Consider the following 18,024-nt stretch of genomic DNA (forward strand, 5'->3'; position numbering starts at 1 on the left):
TTGTACACCTTTGCACAACATGCCCAGAATGATATCTTCACTAAATACTGTACAGACAGATATGCACAAAGGAAACAATAGTTATAAACCTTCAATCATTTTTCTGGAAGGAATGGGGCTCATCTGTCATATAGTCTTCATGATAAAAGAAATCATTTTAAATGACCCCCGTGTGTAATGTATTTGTTTTTTATGGTTGTGTGAGTCTTTTGACAAAATGAGTAATCAATTACTTCATCAAGAGAGGAAAGGAGAATTATAGAATCTCAGAGTTGGAAAGGAGCCGAGATATTATCAGGTCCTTGTTACTTATTATTTAGCCTTCACTTGCTGATTTATAGGAATGGAAAGCTTCATATCTTCCAAGGTAGCCTATTTTCCTTACTCAGAAGATGGGGAGATTTTTACATCACAAAGGATCTAATGTTTTCTCTCTGCAATTTCTACCCATAGATTCTAGTTTTTATGTCTTTATTTAAAAACTTTTTAAAAACTTTCTTTTAAATGTAATTTCTTTTCAACATTCCATCTTTTTCTGACTCTTTGGACCCATAACACTATTCAAAATGATGTCAGGAATAACTCCCTGTTGATTTGAGTTCCTGTTGCTGTGGTGGTAATTATGGTGGTAGTTGTGGTGGTGGTGATGAGAAGTCATTTCAGAATATCTCAAGAGTCTAAATTAATTTCCTTTAGCACCTGGGAAGTACATCTGGTATCCAGAATTAAGCAGCTCAAAAGCAGTCCTTAATCAATTAAAATTTTCAGCTAATGAGTTTTTGTGGAACTAGATGGGTACCTGGATGGTTCAGTGGGTAAAAGATCAGCTCTGGAGTCAAGACCTGAGTTCAAATGTGGCTTCAGACATCATGTAGATTGGGTCCCATAAAAAGCTTTTGCTATTTTTAGTTTCTAGTAGTAGCAACTCAGGCCTACTGGGTTCTTTTGAACTTCCTCCTTCAAGGTATTCTTTTCTTAACTTATCAGTAGAGCAAAGTTATGTGAGGTATAAAGAATCACAAAAGTCTGATCTGGTGTTAAAATATTCCTTCTATTTCCTTTGATCACTATGTACTACAGAACCATAGAGACACATCAGACCATTTATGAATAGGTTAGCAGGTATTTTAACTATATTGTTTAAGATTATTTTTATTTCCTAAAATATTAACAGTGAATTTGTCAATATTTAGCATTTTATTGCTTCCATTTACATGCTAAAATGATAAATTCTTTTTAAAGTTTTGTCTTCCTGTTCCGATTTTTCCATCTTTCTTTATGCTAACCACTCCTTGACTTGAGAAGCATTTTGATATTGTTTATACATGTGCAATCCTGTAACATTTCCATTTTAGTCATTCTGTAAAAGAAAAGAAAGAGCATGAAAATAGCATTCTTCAATTAGTAATCAGACAATATTAGTTTTTTGTGTGTGTTAGTGGACACGCCTTGCAAAATGTCATTGATCACTGGATTGTTAGGAATTGCTACATCGCTCATTATACAATATTGCTTTTCATGGTGTACAATGTTTCCCAGGTTCCATTCACTTCCCTTTGAATCATTGTATCAAAGTCTTCCCAAGTTTTTCTCTCTCTTGTTTCATCCTGTCCCTGCTGAAAAGTGTTTGCTTCTAACCACCTTCTCACCCACAAAGAACTTCCATCACCCTTCCCTCTTCTCATAAGACAAAACCCTGAATTCATATAGAAGTTTAAAAAGATAGAGAGCCTCCAGAGTCCCTGTTCCTTTAGGACTGAAAATTGTTTGAATTTATATTTCTTCAAATTGGAGGAATTTCTGGTTGTTCCAGAATAGGCTGTTTTTCTAAGGGCATTTATAATTAGCTTTTACTCTGTCTGTAAGTATCATTTCTCTTCTGGTTCATGACAGAAAATAATTTCTCCAAAATAATAGAAAACTGACACTCAATACCAATCTCATTCTTCTTAATAATATAAAATAAGAAGAGGCAAGGGAAGCGGTACTTATTAAACACCAAAAGTGGTTTATAAATATATGATTGGATCCTTCAAATAGGTTAGTACCTCTTTTCTGGAAAGCATTATAATCATTCCCACTTAAAAATTTAGTAAACGGGGGCATACAGAGAAAAAGTGACTTATGTAGGGCCCCATACCTATTATGACTTGCTAGTTTTAATTCAGGTCTTCCTGAATCAAGCTCAGAATTCTATCTCCTACACTTACTAATCTCCCCCAAGGAATCCTGGCTCTCCATCTTCCCCCAGTGAGCTTGTCCATTGACCCGGCCCGCGGGTCTCGAACTAGGGACACCTGGAGGCAGACATCAACCTGTAAGCAAAAAGCTAGTAAGGCTGCAACCTGGGAATGGGTGAAAGATACAAAGGAGGGAGACCACTCAGTGGGGTATAAAGCAGTTCTCGTTTATTATGGCAGTTTTTATTAGTTTTTATAGAGTGGGTGAAGGCCATTACACAATACACAATGTATAGAGGAAGGGAGGGGGCTGGGGTCTTGACGAGGTTCCTAAGTCCAGGTGTCAGTAATGGTGAATGATGTCAGCACATCCAGTGGTTAAGCACAGGACTAAGTCCTGTGGTTAATTTGTAATGCGTGAAGCCCCGGAGCCAGGGAATGGAGACAGATAAGGAAGAATGGTGTTGACACAGGTGCAGTTTATTAGCCCAGACCTTAGGGAATGGGCGCCTGGCAGTCCATTTATATGATCTCTAAAAGTATGAAGTCTAATGTGTGAACCATTGATCGAGCTCCTTTAAAAATGTAAACTCCTTTAAAGGTATGAACTCCTTTAAATGTGTGACGAAAATACATAAGTACCTTGTAAGAATCCTAACCAGGACACTGGTGGGATGACTTGTGGCCTAGGCTCAGAGCAGGGGTTTGACTTGCCTGGCTCCCTGGGAGCTTGTGGTTATTAATTATTGTGAAAGAGAAGGATCTGTGGGATGCAAACAGAAATTTCATCTATTTATAATTGTATTGATTTGTAGAGTGTCTCAGGTAGTGGGAGAACTCTGGGTAAAGTAGAAGAGCCTTCAGCCCAGAGGGAACCTGCTGACAATGCCTGATTTAGCTTCCTACCTCCCTTTAGTGTTGTCACCTCTCCTGAGAAGTCAAGGAGAGAGTGACCACCTGTGTTCTATTGACATATCAAAAGCAGGGTACTTATACTTAACACATGTGTTAACACAGTGTGCTGTGAGGTGTACTACTGCCCTAGTTAACACTTGCTCAGTGTCCACTAATATGAAAGAGTGTTCCAAATCACTACTGATCAGAGAAATGCAAATTAAGACAACTCTGAGATACCACTACACACCTGACAGATTGGCTAAGATGACAGGAACAAATAATGATGAATGTTGGGGGGGCTGTGGGGAAACTGGGACACTGATGCATTGTTGGTGGAGTTGTGAAAGAATCCAACCATTCTGGAGAGCAATCTGGAATTATGCCCAAAAGATTATCAAAATGTGTATACCCTTTGACCCAGCAGTGCTACTACTGGGCTAATATTCCAAGGAAATACTAAAGAAGGGAAAGGGACCTGTATGTGCCAAAATGTTTGTGGCAGCCCTTTTGTAGTGGCTAGAAACTGGAAAATGGATGGATGTCTACCAATTGGAGAATGGTTGGGTAAATTATGGTATATGAAAGTTATAGAATGTTATTGTTCTGTAAGAAATGACCAGCAGGATGAATTCAGAAAGGGCTGGAGAGACTTGCATGAACTGATGCTGAGGGAAATGAGCAGAACTAGGAGATCATTATACACTTCAACAATGATACTGTATGAGGATGTATTCTGATGGCAGTGGATATCTTCAACATAGAGAAGAGCTGATCCAATTCCAATTGATCAATAACGGACAAAATCAGCTACACCCAGAAAAGGAACACTGGGAAAGGAGTGTAAACTGTTAGCATTTTTTTTGTTTGTTTTTCTTCCCAGGTTATTTTTACTTTCTGAATCCAATTCTTCCTTTGCAGCAACAACAACAACAACAAAATTCGGTTCTGCACATATATGTATATATATATACATACATACATATATATATATATACATACATACATATATATATATATACATATATTTATATATATGTTGTACCTAGGATATACTATAACATATTTAATATGTATGTGAATGCCTGCCATCTAGAGAAGGGGGTGGAGGGAAGTAGGAGAAAATTTGGAACAGAAGGGAGTGCAGGGGATAATGTTGTAAAAAATGTTATAATTATAAATTTAATTAAAAAAAAAAATAACCACTTGCTCAGTGTGCTGTGCTGATGTAATCATGCTGAGGTATTTAAGGGCTGAGAAGACTGGAAAGAGGAACTTCATCTTTGACCAAACTGGTGGCTGTCCTGCCTCCCTCCCTCCTCCACTAAGACCAAGACCCAAGATCCTTCAAAGAGCTAGTCTGGACACTACATTTTGGCACCCAGTGTGGGCCTCTAGAAAACATAGTATATTTTGTCACCCCCATTTGGGGGCTCAAGAAAGCACACTATATTTGGTGCCCAGGTGAGACCCTGGACCTGAAGCTCTACACTCAGCAGCTGAACTGACAGGAATGGGGAGTTTAGTGGAGAAGCCCCCAGACCTGTGAAGACTCTGCTCATCCCCAGGCAGCAGATAGAGCCCAAGGAGGCTGTGACTTCCGGCTTTCTCATGACCCCCATTCAGGAATCAGTGACCTTCTGGGATGTGGCCATGGACTTTACTAGTGAGGAGTGGAGGGTCCTGGAGCCTGCCCAGAGGGCCCTGCACAGGAATGTGATGATGGAGAACTATCAGAACCTGCTCTCTGTGAGGATTCCTGTTTCCAGACTGGATCTGATCTCTCTGTTGGAGAAGCAACAAGGAGCCTGAAATCCCAAGAGCAGAGACTTCAGTGGGTCTCCTTACTGTACATCAGAGAACTCACACTGGAGAGAAACCCTTTGTATGTAATGAATGTGGAAAAGCCTTCAGTGAGAGAGGAAACCTTACAGTACATCAGAGAACTCATACTGGAGAGAAACCCTTTATATGTAAGCAATGTGGGAAAGGTTTTAGTCAGAGGAACAATCTCACTATTCATCAGAGAGTTCACACTGGAGAGAAATTCTTTGCATGTAATGAGTGTGGAAAGTTTAACCTTTAGTAGGAGGTTTAACCTTATTTCTCATCAGAAAATTCATACGAAAGAGAAACAGAATTTGTTGAAATAGAGAGATTTCAGGCAGGAACCACCCCTTCACTGTTACCAGAGAATTCATAAGATTCGGGCAACTCAGTAGGAGAAAAATCTATTCTTCTTAAAATAATTCATTGTGGCTCTTTGTGGTTAACATGCCACCTGCACTTCTCAACCTGGGCCTTTTTCATCCCCTCCTAATCCAACACATGAAAAAACTCAGATTTTCTGTATTGTTTCACACTCAGTCCCCCAAACTTATAAAGAAGAGGTTATGGAGTACCATGGTCTTCCCTCAGAATTTGATTTGGTTTTTATAATTTCTTTAGTCTTATTTCTAATGTACTGATGTATTTGAAAAATGTAGTTGATGTAACTAATGTATTTTTGTATTTATTGTATTAATGTATTGATATATTTAATAAATGATATTCTATTCATTATTTTTTTACATTTTATTAGGATATAGTTTTTGAGCAATAAATTGGTACCTATTGGTACCTGCTTTATCGGCATGCCAGAAATTTTGGAATATTGACACTCTTTTACTATTGTCTTTAAAACTGTTCCTGTTTCTACAATCTGTCCCTCCACTGACATATTTAACATTTCACTCTTTCAGTTTCTGCAGTGCTGTCTGAATTGATTATTATTTAACTTATAGTACCATCTGTGATGGAAAGTATTAGTATTTAAGCATTTCAAATATATATATATATATATATATATATATATATATATATATATATGTGTAATATTCTTCTCTAAAATGTATTATTCTCTGGGAACATGTTTCTTGGGGGCCTTCTAGAGGCATTCCAGTAATCACAAGTGCAGCCAGGGATTAAAATCCAAATCCTTTATTGTTTCCTTCCAAATTTTGTCTCTTTTCCTGGGGCCAGTTAGCTTTAATAGAGGCCTATCTCTGTCCTTGGTTCTCCTGCCACTATTCCTTTGCCTCTGCCAGCATCTGCCTCTAGCTCCCTCCAAATGTCTCTGAATCCAAAAGTTTGTACTTCAACCTCCAGCCACAAGAAAGGTGGAAGATGGAATGAATCTGTCTCAGCCTCAGAAAGTTTCTAGTGCCCTTGTTCTTTCTGGCCCTGACAGCTCCTCCTTTTATGTTCCACACAGAGTACACAGCAATCATTATATCACTAGGAAGCTATTATTTATTGCAGGATTAAGTCAGTGCTAAACTAGATTTAACCACTGAGTCCTCAATTCTACTTAGAACATTGTTTCAAGTTCTGGCCCAAAATATATATGTGTGTGTGTGTGTGTGTGTGTGTGTGTGTGTGTGTGTGTGTGTGTATAGATATAGATATACATATATAGATATAGATATACAATTTCCTTTAAAAAAAAAAAAAAAGGAAATTCCTTGGATCGCAAGGAGATCAAATCAGTCAATTCTTGAATAAATACTTCAGACTACATTAGAAGGACAAAAACTGAAATTGAATCTCATATATTTTGACCAATGAAAAGAAGGATTCATTGGAAAAGAACTGATGAGAGATTGAAGAGAAAAGGAGAATAGAATGGAAGAAGAGAAGATGGACATTTAGTGAATGGACATTCAGAAGCAGCAAACATGAGTTTGTATAGTCTTCAAAAGGTGGTCAAAGCTAGAAGGACCCTACACTCATCATGCACTCATCAAGAGTGTTACATGACTGAACAAACAAGAAAAGCATGTCAGGTTCTGTGCTAATCACCAGGGATACAAGTGGAGTGGAGTCAAAAAAGGAAAAAGACAATATCTGCCCTCAAGGAGCTTACAATCAAATTAGGGAAGACAACAGGCAAACAAATATAGACAAAGCAAGCTAATTCCAGGATAAATAAAAAGAAAATTGTCAGAGAAAAGGCATTAGAATTAAAAGAGTTGGAGAAGGCTCCCATAGATTTTAGTTAAAACTTAAAGGATGCCAAGGTAGTAAGTGGACAGAGTTGAGGAGGCAGAGCATTCCAGGTATGGGGGATCATGAGAAGGAATGCTTGGATTTGAGTGATGACATGTTTTGTTCATGAAACAGGAGTCTAGTACCACTGGACTGAAGTGTACACTGTGGGGAGTGAAATATAAAATATAAATATATATATATATATATATAAAATATAAAATATAAAAACACTGGAAGGGATTTGAAGGAGTTTGAAAAACTAACAGGATTTTATATTTGATCCTAGAAGCAACAGGGAGTCACTGCCATATGTTGAGTGAGAGATGAGAGGTTATTGGACATGATTGGACCAGTGCTTTAGGAAAATTATTTAAATGATTGAATAGAGGATTGATTGGAGGAGGGAAAGACCCATCAGCAAGCTATTGCAATAATCTAGGTATGAAATTAGTATGACAGTCAGAGGAAAGAAGAGGATTTATTGGAGAAATGTTACAAAGGCAAAATCAAGAGAATATAACAACAGATTTGTTGTGGGGGAATGGCTGCTTCTACAATAATTCATAATATTAGTTCAATTTTGGACACATTGAATTTAAAATGTCTATTGCACCTCTAATTCCAACCCCTATATATTCCTTACAGAGTCTTTCTTCCGCCAATGAAGACCCATGTCTGCTTCCTAGATCAAATTTGTTGATCTGCTGTTGCTTGCTGTGTCATTTTTTCAGTCAAACACCACACTATCACATGCATTAGCTGAGACTTGAAGGAAGTTAGGAATTCAATGAGGTAATAGTAAAAGAATAAATTCCAGATTATGCTCAAAAAGTTAGCAAAATGTGCATACCCTTTGACCCGGCAGTGTTACTACTGGGCTTGTATCCCAAAGAGATCTTTAAGAAGGGAAAGGGACCTGCATGTGGAAGAATGTTTGTGGCAGTCCTGTTTGTGGTGGCCAGAAACTGGAAACTGCGCGGATTCCCACCAACTGGAGAATGGCTGAATACATTGTGGTATATGAATATCATGCAATATTATTGTTCTTTAAGAAATGATTGACAGGATGGTTTCAGAGAGGCCTGGAGAGACTTACATGAACTGATGCTGAGTGAAATGAGTAGGACCAGATCGTTGTATACTTCAACAACAATATTGTATGATGATCAATTCTGATGGATCTGGCCATTTTCAACAATGAGATGAACTAAATCAGTTCCAGTAGAGCACTAATGAACTGAACCAGCTACACCCAGCAAAAGAACTCTGGGAGTTGACTAGGAACCACTACATAGAATTCCCAATCGCTCTATTTTTGTCCGCCTGCATTTTGGATTTCTTTTACAGGCTAATTGTACACTATCTCAAAGTCCGATACTGTTTGGACATGTATACATATATTGTATTTAATTTATATTTTAACATATTTAACATCTGCCATCTGGGGGGGGGAGGGAGGGGAAAAATTAGAACAAAAGATATGGCAATTGTCAGTGCTGTAAAATCACTCATGCATATATCTGGTAAATAAAAACTATTAAAAAAAATAATAAAATTTAATATTAAAAAAAAGAACAAATTCCAGGCACGGAGTCAGGATATGGAATGTCAAGTGTAGGGGGCAGGCAGATCCAGAAAGGAGAGCAGGTGCAAAGAAACAATATGCTAAAAACCTGGAAGGGTAAACTTGAAGAAAATGGATAAGGATTAAAATGTCAAGATAAGTCTATTTCTTCATCAATTTTCTGAGACCCAGATTGTTCAAGATATTTCATCAGAGATTGAGAAATAGGCATCTACCGGAATATTTTTAAATAAGAGTATAAAAAATTTATTAAGGGAATGGGATGAAAGTTGGAAAAATAGGAAGCCAAACGTTCAATAAAGAGATTTCTGCAGTATATTACAAGAGAGACATAATTAGAGGCTGAATGAATGCCAGTCTGAATGGAGAGAGGGAGGCAGGGGAAGGCAGGAGGGGCACTGAGGAAGGGGAGTTTTTCTTGCCGGGTGTTTGGGTGCTCTGGGTGTCGCTTGGAGGAGGTCATTATGAGCAGGAGCCCTAGATTTCCCTCCTGCAGTCCCCTTTGCTCTTCTGTGTGGATCAATGAAGTCTGGAGATGTGAGGGGATCTGAAGGCCCGAGAGCACAGGGAGCTTCAGCTGCTGAGGCAATCTGAGATATGGGGAGCTCAAATGGCCTTAGGGACCACCGCAGAGAAGGGGCTTTTCTGCAGTGCTTTTCTTCTCTCATTTTTTTCCTCCTTCCATGCTGCCCTCCCTCTGTTACCTTCCTTCCTTCCTTCCTTGGGGTCAGGAACACCTGTATTCAAAGACCACTTGGGACATTCACTTGTGGAAGCAGAAGTGAGTCACTGGACCTATTCATGCTTCATATGTAAAACAAAAATCTTTGTACTGACCTCACAGGGTTGTTGTGTGGTTGTGAATTGCTTTCCCAGTTCTTCAGGTTCCATCAATGGCAGCTCCCATTCTTATCCACTATTCCCTGCTGCCTCCCAGTACCAAGTCCTGGACCTTAGAGGCATGCCAAAAACCATATCTGATTCCTTCATTTTACAATTGGGGAGACTGAGATATTCATGGCTACTCCCAATGGTGGCAGAGGTAGGATCATATGATTACTGATTTGCAGGTAAAAGAGATATTGATTAGTTTTACTGAACTTTTTTCTTTTTTAAATTTTTAAAAATTCTATCCCTTTTTTATTAATTTTTTAATTATATATTTTTTGACAATACATATGCAAAGGTAATTTTTTACATTATCCCCTGCACTCCCTTCTGTTCCAAATTTTCCCCTCCTTCCCTCCATCCCCTCTGCTAAATGACAGGCATTCCCATATACATTAAATATGTTGTAGTATATCCTAGATACAATATATATGTGCAAAACTGAATTTTTTTTTTGCAAAGGAAGAATTGGATTCAGAAGGTAAAAATAACCTGGGAAGAAAAACAAAAAAATGCAAACAGTTTACACTCATTTCCCAGTGTTCCTTCTCTGGGTATACCTGATTCTGTCCATCATTGATCAATTGGATCTGAGTTAGATCTCTTTGTTGAAGATATCCACTTCCATCAGAATACATCAGAATTGTATAATGATCTAGTTCTGCTCATTTCACTCAGCAACAGTTGATGTAAGTCTCTCCAAGCCTCTCTGTATTCCTCCTGTTGGTCATTTCTTGTAGAACAATAGTATTCCATAACATTCATATACCATAATTTACCCAACCATTCTCCAATTGATGGACATCCATTCATCTTCCAGTTTCTAGCCACCACAGAAAGGGCTTCCACAAACATTCTGGCACATATAGGTTCCTTTCCCTTCTTTAGTATTTCCTTTGGATATAAGCCTAGTAGTAGCACTGCTAGGTCAAAGGGTATGCACAGTTTGATAACTTTTTGGGCATAATTGCTCTCCAAAATGGTTGGATTCTTTCACATCCACCAACAATGTATCAGTGTCCCAGTTTTCCTACAGCCCCTCCAACATTCATCATTATTTTTTCCTGTCATCTTAACCAATCTGATAGGTATGTAGTGGTATCTCAGAGTTGTCTTAATTTGCATTTCTCTGATCAATAGTGATTTGGAACACCCTTTCATATGAGTGGATATAGTTTCAATTTCATCATCTGAAAATTGTCTGTTCATATCCTTTTATATGGAGAATGGTTTGATTTCTTATAAATTAGAGTCAATTCCCTGTATATTTTGGAGATGAGGCCTTTATCAGAACCTTTAAGTGTAAAAATGTTTTCCCAGTTTGTTATTCCCTTCTAATCTTGTTTGCATTAGTTTTGTTTGTACAAAAGCTTTTTAATTTGATATAACCAAAATTTTCTATTTTGTGATCAATAATGATCTCTACTTCTCCTTTGGTCACAAATTCCTTCCTCCTCCACAAGTCTGAGAGGTACACTATCCTATGTTCCTCTAATTTATTTATGATCTTGGTCTTTATGCCTAAATCATGAACCCATTTTGATCTTATCTTAGTATGTGGTGTTAAGTATGGGTCCATGCCTAGTTTGTGCCATACTAATTTCTAGTTTTCCCAGCAGTTTTCATCAAATAATGAATTCTTATCCCCAAAGTTGGGATTTTTGGGTTTTTCAAACACTAGATTGCTATTTTTATTCACTATCTTGTCCTGTGAACCTAATCTATTCCAATGATCAACTAGTCTATTTCTTAGCCAATACCAAATGGTTTTGGTGACTGCTGCTTTGTAATATAGCTTAAGATCAGGTACAGCTAGGCCACCTTCATTTGATTTTTTCCCGTAATTCCCTTGAAATTCTCAATCTTTTGTTCTTCCATATGGATTTTGTTGTTATTTTTTCTAGGTCATTAAATACTTTCTTGGGAGTCTGATTGGTATAGCATTAAATAAATAGGTTAGTTTAGGGAGTATTGTCATCTTTGTTATATTTACTCGGCCTATCCAAGAGCACTTAATGTTTTTCTTTTTTTTATTAATTTTATAATTATAACTTTTTTTTGACAGTACATATGCATAGGTATTTTTTTTCTAACATTATCCCTTGCACTCCTTTCTGTTCCGAATTTTTCCCCTCCTCTCCTTTCCCCCCTCCCCTAGATAGCAGGCATTCCCATACATATTAAATATCTTATAGTATATGCTGCAGAACCGAATTTTGTTGTTGTTGTTGTTGTTGTTGCAAAGGAAGAATTGTATTAGGAAGGTAAAAATAATCTGGGAAGAAAAACAAACAAAAACAAAAAAAACAAAAAAAAATAAATGCTCACAGTTTACACTCATTTCCCAGTGTTCCTTTTCTGGGTGTAGCTGATTCTCTCCATCATTGATCAATTGGAATTGGATTGGCTCTTCTCTATGTTGAAGATATCCACTTCCATCAGAATACATCCTCATACAGTATCATTGTTGAAGTGTATAATGATCTCCTAGTTCTGCTCATTTCACTCAGCATCAGTTGATGTAAGTCTCTCCAAGCCTCTCTGTATTTCTCCTGTTGGTCATTTCTTACAGAACAATAATATTCCATAACATATACCATAATTTACCCAACCATTCTCCAATTGGTAGACATCCATCCATTTTGCAATTTGTAGCCACGACAAAAAGGGCTTCCACAAACATTTTGGCACATATAGGTACCTTTCCCTTCTTTAGTATTTCCTTGGGATATAAGCCCAGTAGTAGCACTGCTGGGTCAAAGGGTATGCAGATTTTGATAACTTTTTGGGCATAATTCCAGATTGCTCTCCAGAATGGTTGGATTCTTTCACAACTCCACCAACAATGCATCAGCGTCCCTGTTTTCCCACATCCCCTCCAACATTCATCATTATTTGTTCCTGTCATCTTAGCCAATCTGACAGGTGTGTACTGATATCTCAGAGTTGTCTTAATTTGCATTTCTCTGATCAATAGTGATTTGGAACACTCTTTCATATGAGTGGAAATAGTTTTAATTTCATCATCTGAAAATTGTCTGTTCATATCCTTTGACCATTTTTCTATTGGAGAGTGGCTTGTTTTCATATAAATTAAAGTCAATTCTCTATATATTTTGGAGATGAAGCCTTGATCAGAACCTTTAAGTGTAAAAATGTTTTCCCAATTTGTTACTTCCCTTCTAATCTTGTTTGCATTAGTTTTGTTTGTGGAAAAACTTTTTAATTTGATGTAATCAAAATTTTCTATTTTGTGATCAATAATGATCTCTAGTTCTCCTTTGGACACAAATTCCTTCCTCCTCCACAAGTCTGAGAGATAAACTATCCTGTGTTCCTTTAATTTATTTATGATCTCATTCTTTATGCCTAAATCTTGGACCCATTTTGATCTAATCTTAGTATGTGGTGTTAAATATGGGTCCATGCCTAGTTTCTGCCATACTGATTTCCAGTTTTCCCAGCAGTTTTTGTCAAATAATGAATTTTTATCCCAAAAGTTGGGATCTTTGGGTTTGTCGAACACTAGATTGCTATTTTTTATTCACTATCTTGCCCTATGAACCTAACCTATTCCACTGATCAACTAGTCTATTTCTTATCCAATACCAAATGGTTTTGGTGACTGCTGCTTTATAATATAGTTTTATATCAGGTACAGCTAGGCGACCTTCATTTGATTTTTTTTTTCATTAATTCCCTTGAAATTCTCGACCTTTTGTTGTTCCATATGAATTCTGTTGTTATTTTTTCTAGGTCATTAAAATAGTTTCTTAGGAGTCTGATTGGAATGGCACTAAATAAATAGGTTAGTTTAGGGAGTATTGTCATCTTAATCAGCCTATGCAAGAGCACTGAATGTCTTTCCAATTATTTAAATCTGACTTTATTTTTAGGGCAAGTGTTTTGTAACTTTGTTCATATAATTCCTGACTTTTCTTTGGTAGATAGATTCCCAAATATTTTATACTATCGACAGTTATTATAAATGGACTTTCTCTTTGTATCTCTTGCTGTTGGATTGTGTTGGTAATGTATAAAAATTCTGAGATTTATGAGGATTTATTTTGTATCCTGCAACTTTGCTAAAATTCTGAATTATTTCTAATAGCTTTTTAGCAGAGTCTTTGGGGTTCTCTAAGTATACCATCATGTCATCTGCAAAGAGTGATAGTTTGATTTCCTCATTTCCTACACTTATTCCTTTAATCTCTTTCTCGACTCTTATTGCCTAGGCTAGCATTTCTAATACAATATTGAATAATAATGGTGATAGTGGGCTACCTTGTTTGACTCCTCATCTTACTGGGAAAGGTTCCAGTTTATCATCATTACATATGATGTTTACTGATGGTTTTAAATATATGCTCCTGATTATTTTAAGGAATAGTCTATTTATTTCTATACTCTCAAGTGTTTTTAGTAAGAATGGATGTTGGATTTTATCAAATGCTTTTTTTGCATCTATTGAGATGATCATATGGTTTTTGTTAATTTGGTTATTGATATAGTCAATTATGCTAATAGTTTTCCTAATATTGAACCAGCCCTACATTCCTGGTATAAATCCCACTTGGTCATAGTGTATTATCTTGGTGATGATTTTCTTTAGTCTTTTTGCTAATATTTTATTTAAGATTTTAGCATCAATATTCATTAAGGAGATTGGTCTATAATTTTCTTTCTCAGTTTTCAGCCTACCTGCTTTAGGTATCAGTACCATGTCTGTGTCATAAAAGGAATTCTGTAGGACTCCTTCAATCTCTATTTTTTTTTTCAAATAGTTTATATAGCATTGGAGTTAATTGTTCTTTAAATGTTTTGTAGAATTCACATGTAAATCAATCTGGTCCTGGGGATTTTTTCTTAGGGGATTGGTTAATAGCTTGTTCTATTTCTTTTTCTGAAATAGGACTATTTAGACTATTTACTTCTTCCTCTGTTAATCTGGGCAAGCTATATTTTTGAAGGTATTCTTCCATTTCATTTAAGTTATGGAATTTATTGGCATAAAGTTGGGCAAAGTAACTCCTACTTATTGTTCTAATTTCCTCTTCATTAGTGGCGAGTTCTCCCTTTTCATTTTTAAGACTAACAATTTGCTTTTCCTCTTTCCCTTTTTTTAATCAGATTTACTAAAGGTTTGTCTACTTTGGTTTTTTCATAGAACCAACTCTTAGTTTTATTAATTAATTCAATAGGTTTTTTTTTTTTTTAACTTTCAATTTTATTAATCTCTCCTTTTATTTTTAGAATTTCAAGTTTCATTTTGTCTGGGGGGTTTTAATTTGTTCCTTTTTTAGCATTTTTAGTTGTAAACCCAATTCATTGAGCTTCTCTTTTTCTATTTTATGCAAGTAGGCCTCTAGAGATATAAAAATTCCCCTTATTACGGCTTTGGCTGTATCCCACACATTTTGGTATAATGTCTCATTATTGTCATTTTCTTGTGTGAAGTTATTAATTATGTCTATGATTTGCTATTTCACCCAATCATTCTTTAGTATGAGATTATTTAGCTTCCAATTACTTTTTGGTCTATTTTCCCCTGGCTTTTTATTGAATGTAATTTTCATTGCATTGTGGTCTGAAAAGGATGCATTTACTATTTCTGCCTTAGATATCATTCTGGGCATGTTGTGTAGGTGTAGAAAACAGAGAAAAAGTACAATGAAAAAATTGGCCCTCTTTAATTCTTTAGGGCACTATTAGCATCTTTCATCTTTCATGTAGAGAGGAAAAAGTTTGATCACTGGCCTTATGAAACAACCTAGAATTGAGGAGGGAAAGGCTCATAGCTGTTGGCTGAAGTTACAGTTTGCACTTTTGACAGAATTTGCTGGTGGGAGAACTGAGTATTGAAAAGCTAATGTGAGGCTTTTCTTGATTAGTGGAAGAGTATGATGCCCTTTAGCATGGAAGTAGATCTAGGTCTGAATGTTCCTAGTGAATTGGGACTGATCTTGTTGGATCTTTATTATGGTGTCCCAGGAGACATTTGTGGCTATCTAGAATTTAAGAACTGGGGATAGATTACACTGAATAAAATCAGGCTTCTGATTGAAATCCAATCTTATATGTAGATGATGGAGTATTTAAGTGTCTTTTATGTGCCAGGGAACAAAGAGAATATATATATTTGTCCTTTCCTCCCATTCCATTCTCTCTCCCTTTATCTCTTTTTTTTCTGTCTGTCTTCCCCCCTCTCATTTTGTCCATCATTTGACTTTTTAAGTCAAAAAGTGGCAACTACCTCATGCATCATAATTTGCTGATAATTTATTGGAAAGCATGGACAACACATTGGAAGAGAGAATCAAAAGCCTAAAGAACTTTATGGAATAGGACAATGGACAAGATCTTACAACATGAAATGTAATAGGAATAAAATGATGTCAAAATTATATTATAATTTATTAGGTGGTAGAGGTATGGCTTGAAAATTGTCAAAAAAATCTTTTAGTGCATCACAAATTCAATATGAATTAATAATATAAGAAAGAAGCTCCAAATAGGTAATATGTTCTTAAGGACCATTAATGTGAACACTAAATCCAGAATTAGGATTATGATGAATGTGTATATTGTATCCAGATCAAATTTCTGGGTGTTTTATTTTGTTTTATTTTTTTTAATAATTTTTTGTCCATAAAAATATTATTTTATTCCCATTAAGAAGGAAAAAATGATCCCTTTTGTAAACATTGAGAGTCAAGCAACATAAACTCAAGTATTACCTATGGACAACAAAAAATGTTTCACTTAGCACTGTGAATCTGTCAGTTCTTTGTCTGTAAAGATCAGTACTATGTTTCATCATTAGTCTTATTTAATCCTGGTTGATCATTGAATTTATCACAGCTCCCAAATCTTTCTTTCTTTTAAATTTTTGAAAAAAAAAAAAAGTTTTAGTTTTATTATTAGGGTAAAACAAGGATTTCTGTAACATTGTATATAAAATATGTAGGCAAAGACTTTATACTATATTGCTATTGCATAAATTGTTGTCCTTGTTCTGATGAGGTCTAGATTTGGGGTACCTAAATAAAATTAGAGTTTAGTTGAGGTCTAGTATCAGTTCGGAGTACAGGAGTGAAATAGAGCTCCCCTGCAACCCCTTTGGATTTGGCGCAAGGATAAGGAGTTAAATGAAGTCTAGCAGTGGCCCAAGAGTCCCCTATAAAGGAATTTACAGACCTGAAAACCTAAATTGATAAAAGAAGTTTGTTATGGTGTTTGAAGGTAAGATTATGGTCTAGTTAGTAAGAGGTGAATGTAGATATAAGAAGGCATGAAAAGCAGGATTCTAGTGGGCAGAGAGTCATTGGTGGTGGAACGTGTAGAACCTCTGCAAAGAGAGGACACCAATTTGGCTCTTTTGTAATGAGAGATTTAGCTAAAGGGGCCTGTGGGTGAAGTCCCAAGTTGGCTCCTAGATGATTTCATAAGGGGTTAGAATTTGCTTGGTGGGGGTTGAGAAACCTGAGAACATCATTAGAATGAGGGCTGAGACATACCAAGATGGCTCAGATCCCATGGGGGCTGGGAGAGCCTGGATCTCCTATTGGAATTAAAAGGGGTCCTTTTGACAGTATTTGTGGATCAAAGGTACTAGTTCTTGAATTGATAATGCATCAGCTAGAAGGGGTTGGGAATCAGAAAAGAATAAATCAATCTGAAAGGACTAGTCCCATAAAGGGACCACAACCTGCATCACTTCTGCTCACGTCCCTCTGCATCAGTTCATGCAAATCTTTACACGTTTCTCAGAAACTTTTTCCTTCATCATTTCTCATAACACAATATTATTCTATCAGACTCATGTATCATAATTTGTCCAAACATTGTCCCATTGATAGTGGTGCTACAATTTAGCAAGGACGTGAATATATTGGAATCTCTCCAGCACCCTGAAGAAAAGAAGATTTCTTGGGAGAGGCGAAATGGCTCTCTTAAACTATTTGAAAAGGCAGCATGTAGAAGGGAAATTACAATTGTTTTATTTATGCGTAGAGGTAAGAACCATAACGTATGGATGGAAATTGCTGAGAGGGAGAGTTTCATTACTCTTAATGTAAAAGTTCCTAATAATAAAAGCAAAATTCAAAGTTGAATGAATTATGTCAGGAAGCAATGCTATGGCACATAAATGAATTGAAATAATGTCAAAATTTGTTGGATTGGCGATTTCTTTCCTAGACTCCTTTTCCCTTCAATCTCTCCCATTATCAGTTCTTTTCTTTTTCTTTTTTTATGAGTCCTTTCTTTTCATTGGCCAAAATATGAGATTCAAGCTCAGTTTTTGTCTTTCCAATGAGTAATTTGATGTATTTATTCAAGAAGTGACTAATTTGATCTTCTTGCTGTCCAATGAATTTCCTTTTTTTTTTTTTTAAAGGAAATTTATATATATCAGAAATGCTAATCATTGACTTCACAGAAGATAAT

The 18,024-nt window shown here is 36.3% G+C and overlaps 1 gene segment (V, D, J or C); it reads right to left on the minus strand.

Moving 5' to 3' along the window:
* Positions 1-18,024, minus strand: part of LOC141556155 (immunoglobulin lambda variable 9-49-like) — a 1,090,947-nt gene that overhangs the window by 191,635 nt on the left and 881,288 nt on the right.

Source organism: Sminthopsis crassicaudata, chromosome 1 (genome assembly GCF_048593235.1).
Source record: "Sminthopsis crassicaudata isolate SCR6 chromosome 1, ASM4859323v1, whole genome shotgun sequence".
Classification (NCBI taxonomy): Eukaryota; Metazoa; Chordata; class Mammalia; order Dasyuromorphia; family Dasyuridae; genus Sminthopsis; species Sminthopsis crassicaudata.